Consider the following 6,171-nt stretch of genomic DNA (forward strand, 5'->3'; position numbering starts at 1 on the left):
CCAGCATTTTAGTGAAAAAAATAAATAAATTCATTTACGCATCCAACTTTAACGAAAAGTCGTCAAACACCTGTGGGGTGTTAAGGCTCAGTAGACCCCTTGTTACGTTCCTTGAGGGGTGTAGTTTCCAAAATGGTATGCCATCTTAAGTTTTTTTTTGCTGTTCTGGCACCATAGGGGCTTCCTAAATGGGACATGCCTCCCAAAAAGCCATTTCAGAAAAACTGTCCAAAATCCCATTGTCGCTCCTTCCCTTCTGAGCCCTCTAGTGCACCCACAGAGCACATGACATACACATATGAGGTATTTCCTTACTCGAGAGAAATTGAGTTACAAATTTAGGGGGGATTTCTCTCCTTTTACCCCTTGTTAAATTTCAAAAACTGGGTCAACAAGAATATGTGTGTGTAAAAAATGAAGATTTTGAATTTTCTCCTTTACCTTGCTGCTAATCCAGTGAAACACCTAAAGGGTTAACACACTTTCTGAATGTCATTTTTAATACTTGGGGGGGGGGTGCAGTTTTTATAATGACCCCCAAATCCACTTCAAAACTGAACTGGTCCCTGAAAATTCCGATTTTGAAAATTTTGTGAAAAATTGGAAAATTGCTGCTGAACTTTGAAGCCCTCTGATGTCTTTCAAAAGTAAAAACATGTCAACTTTATGATGCAAATATAAGGTAGACATATTGTATATGTAAATCAATATATAATTTATTTGGAATATCCATTTTCCTTACAAGCAGAGAGTTTCAGATTTAGAAAAATGCAACATTTTTAAAATTTTAATGACATTTTGGGATCTTTCACCAAGAAAGGATGCAAGTAACGACGAAAATTTACCACTGTGTTAAAGTAGAATATGTCACAAAAAAACAATCTCAGAATCAGAATAATCGGTAAAAGCATCCCAGAGTTATTAATGCATAAAGTGACAGTGGACAGAATTGCAAAAAAGGGCTCAGTCCTTAACCCCTTAAGGACCAATGCAAATAAACCTGTACGCCCCTGAAAGACCAGGCCTGTTTTTTCAAATCGGGGATGTCTGTCTTTATTAGAGAATAACTCTGATAACGTTTTGCCAATCACGATAATTCTGACATTGTTTTTTTGTCACAAGTTGTCCTTCATGTACATTGTAAAAGTAAGCCGATATCATTTGTAGTTTTTTTTTACAATGCAAAAAATCATGAAATTTTTACAAAAAATTACGATTTTTTGCTATTTTAACACTAATTGGTTGCATATATTTATACATACTGACCAAATAGTTTATGAAACTTATACTTTCAGATGTCTACTTTATTTTGACGTCATTTTTTAGTTTTTAATTAACATTTTAAATTAGTTAGAAGCCTAACAATTTAACTTGAAATTTAGAAAATTTAGAAAATTTGAAAAGTACATCTTTTTTTATGTGCTATGCAAGGTTTGCAGAAATTGAAAGGTAGTAGAACATAGGAACACCCCCCCCCCAAATGACCCCATTTTAAAAACTAGACCCCTCAAGGTATTCGCTAGGGGGTACAGTGAGTATTTTAACACCATAGTTTTTTGGCAGGAATTATTACAAAGTCAGTGTTAAAAATTCAAAAATTGCAATTTTTCACAAATGCATCATTTGGGGGGCATATTTTTTGTACATCACTTCTGATATTGAAAGAAATGCACCCTATATTTTATTTAGCTGCTTGTCCCATGTTCGGAAATACCCCCGCTTTGGCCATGGTCCTTGGACTATATGGTCCTTGGCCGTGTGGAGAGGAGCGCCATTTGGCTTTCAGGGCAGAACAGTACCCCCACCCCCACAAGTGACCCCATTTATATACCGCACCCCTACAAGTTATTGGCTGGACCAGGGACCTCTCTGATTGGTCCTTGGTCGGCGTGCAGTATAACTCGTCTGTCTGTGACAGTTAAGGCTCCTGATGGATATATCTGCCATGTTGTGGGAATAAGCACCCGCTCATGGCGAATATATCCATTACTGCTGCGGCTGGGTAGCTCAGTGTGTCCGCTCAAGACTGCTGGCGGAAAATCCGCCGCTATGAGTGGACGCACAAAGCTACCCAGCCGCAGCAGCGAGCTCATTACCGTGACTGCTGCATAATGTGTAGGATCACGTGGCGGACATCCGCAGCATATTACATGCTGCGGATGTCCGCCAATGCGATCCTACACATTATGCTTTTTTTTTTAATTAGATTAATTTAATAAATGTATTTTTAATATATATTTTTTTACACTTTTATTACATTTTTATTTATTTTTACTCCCTCCCTCTGTCATAACACTTACAGCCCGCAGTCACTTCCGACCGCGGCTGTAAGGGTTAAAACTGCCGAGTCCCTGCCGCAATCTCGTGGGTGCACTGGGCAGCACCCACGAGAAGAATGGACGAGTATAGACGTCCAGGTGCGGGAACGCCCGCCAACCTGGACGTCTATACTCGTCCATGGTCGTTATCAGGTTAAAGGGGAACTCCGGTGGAAAAAAGTTTTTTCAAATTAACTGGTGCAAGAAAGTTAAACAGGTTTGTAGATCACTTTTATTTAAAAATCTTAACCCTTCTAGTACTCATCAGCTTCTATATACTACAGAGAAATTTGTGAAGTTCTTTCCAGCCTGACAACAGTGCTCTCTACTGACACCTTTGTCCGTGTCAGGAACTGTCCAGTAGGAGAGGTTTTCTATCGGGATATGATTCGAATCTGGACAGTTCTGACACGGACAGAGGTGTCAGCAGAGAGCACTGTTGTCAGATTGGAAAAAAATTCACACATTTCTCTTTTTTATACAGCAGCTAATAAGTACTGGAAGGATTAAGATTTTTTAATAGAAGTCATTTAAAAATCTGTTTAACTTTCAGGCACCAATTGATTTGAAAACATTTGTTTTCTACTTCTTTCCACCGGAGTTCCCCTTTAAGGTGAAAAAGGGCTCAGTCCTTAAGGAGTTAAACTCCCTGTTATGCAAGGAAATGCCAGCAATGTCCTAATCATGGCAGCCAGAGGTTCTATGCAAAGAGCAAAAACCAGAGGAGACAGTGGACAGCCTTGCCAGGTGCCAATGGACAAGGGGGAGAGGTGGGAGAGGAGTAAAGACCCTGCAGCACAGTCAAAAAATTGCCCGTAATACCAAATTTCTGGAGGGTGACAAAAAGGAATGGCCATCCCAGTCTATCAAAGGTAGGCAAAGGAGGAGCGCCTGCTCAGACCCCTGATTGACCAAGTCCATTAGATCTATTACCCTCCTGGTGTTGTCGCCGCCCTGACAGCAGGGAATAAACCTAACCTGATCCTTATGGATAAGGGAGGGGATAAAGGCACAGAGTCTGACCGACAACACCTTAGAAAGCAACTTTAAGTCTGAATTAAGAAGGGCAATAGGTCGGTAACTAGAGCAAGCATGTGCATCCTTGCCAGGTTTAGGTATTAAGATAATGAGGGAGCGCATGGACAAAATGGACTGCAGGATCGCCCCCCCCATGAAAGAGTTGAGAAGGGGAACAAGCTTAGGCACAAGGACAGAGGAAAAAGTCTTATAGTACAAATACGTGAAACTGTCCGGGCCAGGGGAACGACCAGCAGGCAGGGATTTGAGGACCTCCGAGAGTTCTTCCTCTGTGATAGGTGCATTGAGAAGCTCCCGATCGGCCCCCGACAGAGTCTGTAGGCCGCATCTGGAGAGATAACAATCAAGAACTGCTGCTCGTTCCACTGGACCGGGCAGAAGCTGAGAAGGAAGCGAGTAAAGCTTAGTATAATAGTCAACAAAGAGACGGGAGATATCAGCAGGGTGGTAATGAAGAATACCAGAAGAGTCCTTCAAAGCAGTGGGGGACTGAGCAATCACGCAGGCACCTGGCCAACATAGTATGGGCCTTATTGCCCTTTTCATAAAAACGTTGTTTAGCAAACAACAGATGCCGCTCAACTCTGCACAGGGCCAGATCCCATAGTCGCCATAGTATTGGAAGAGAAGGGGTGGAGATCAAGAGTGCTTCAAGGCGAGATATTTCCGCGCGGAGTTCCCGGGAGCGAGTCAGAGTGTCACACTTAAGCCGGGCACCCAGAGCAATCCAGTGCCCACGTACCACAGACTTGTGAGCCTCCCAGAGAACAGCCTGAGAGGAGACCGAACCCTCATTAGTGGCAAAGTACTCAGTCAGACACTTCTGTATCGACTCTGGGGAAGGCAACGATTTAAGGAGAGAGTCATTCAGCTGCCAATGGCAGGACCGAAGAGATGAGGGGGAGGAAGAAAAAGAGAGGAGGAGAATGGGGCAGTGATCAGACCAGAAGATGGGTTCAAGAGAGGGGGCAGAGAGCATGCAGACTATAGGGAAGTTACCAAAGAAGTAGTCTATGCGGGTGTGCAGCTTATGAGGGTGAGAGTAAAAGCTGAAGGAGCGCTCTGTCGGATGATTAATCCGCCATAAATCATACAACGAAGAGGCGCATTTGACCCGTCGGAAAATGGAAGCTAAGCGCAACTGGGAGGGGGTGGGAGGAGCAGCAGAGAGAGAATGGCGATCTAGGGAAGGAAAAAAGATCAGATTAAAGTCTCCCGCCCCCCCCCCAACAACCAGGCAGAGGAAGGGTATTTGTGAAGTTTAGCCAGCACTCTGCGCAAGAAGGGGATTTGAGATGTGTTGGGGGCATAAATGTTACAGAATAAAAGTGGGACCCCACCCAGTACCCCCTCTACAACTACATAATGCCCCTGGGGATCTAGGAAGGAGGAAGAAACTTTTAAAGGGCAGAACCTAGAAACTAAGATTTTTTTTCCTGTCTGAAATAGCAGAATACGCTTGTGGGAAGAGATGAGTAAGAAATTGAAAGGATCCAGAACAGTCAAAGTGCGTCTCCTGAAGGAAGACTATATCAGCTCGCAGGGCAACCAGCTCCCTTTGTAACAAACGCCTCTTACAGGGGGTTCAATCCTTTAACATTCAAGGAGGCACACAACCATGGTGGATGGTAAAGAAAACAAAAGAGCCTATGAGGAAGCATACTCACAGAATAGTCCAGGGGGCCCCAATGAAGCGATAAACCGGTGGCTGCGGAGCCCAGATCTCGAAAAGGAGAGGCAAGGAGAAGCAACCTAGAAGTAGAAAAGAAAGAGAAGTGAGAGAGAACAAGGGGGGACAGGAGGGCGGACATACAGACAACAAGCAGACAAGACAACAGAAAACAACCAGAAAATAGCACCAAAACAAGAGAAAGCACAAGGGCAAACAAACAGACAACAAACCAACAAGACACCAAAGAACAAATAAAAAACAACAGTCAGTAGTGAAATAAACCATTGACCAGTAAGCCAATGTGGAGGCCAGGACCACCGAAGTGGACCATGTACCAAAGCATGGGCGGTCCATTGCTATGGCCTCAAGAGGGGATATGGAAGGATATCACTAGAGAACAACCACCAAAAAGGCAGGTACCCAACTCTGAGGCCATAGCATAAGAACACATAAGAATAAAAACCACAGGTGACCAAAAAATGCGATATCACTATAATGATGGGAGCATGCAAAAACTAGAACAAAATTCAACCGCATAGAGGTGATATCCTCCGACAATCAGGAAGCAATCAGAGTCCAACAAAAACCCTGAGAAATGGGCATCATAGAAAAAACACAGAGTCCTGGTCAGCAACTCAGAGGGGGACCTGAAGTGGGATCCCCGAGACAAATGGTGGTGGGGGGGACTTCCGCTGAGAGCCAGACCGGCGAGCCCGGACAGGTTGCCACACAGGAGGTAGAGGAGGAGGGGGAGACATCAGATCCCAATATTCCAATTGAGGCACTGGCAATTCCAAGGTAGAGCAGAAGGTTTGAAGGTCAGAAAAGGAGCGTAAAACAGTGGAGCGTCCATCTCTGCGGGCATGGAGCCCAAACGGAAAGTTCCACCTATATGGCATATGGTGAGAGCGCAGGACTTCCAGGAAGGGTTGAAGCAGTCGCCCTTTCCTGAGGGTCAACAAGGACAAGTCCTGATAGAGTTGAAGAGGAGCCCCAGCAAAATAAAAATGTCTCAGAGACCTAGCTTTAGCCATGGTAGCTTCTTTATCTTGGAAATTCTGCACACAGCAAATAACATCCCGTGGAAGATTTAGGACGAAGCGCCCTGTGAGCTCTGTCCAGCTTGATCTTATGAGAGGGGGG

Source organism: Hyla sarda, chromosome 8 (genome assembly GCF_029499605.1).
Source record: "Hyla sarda isolate aHylSar1 chromosome 8, aHylSar1.hap1, whole genome shotgun sequence".
NCBI classification, from domain to species: Eukaryota; Metazoa; Chordata; class Amphibia; order Anura; family Hylidae; genus Hyla; species Hyla sarda.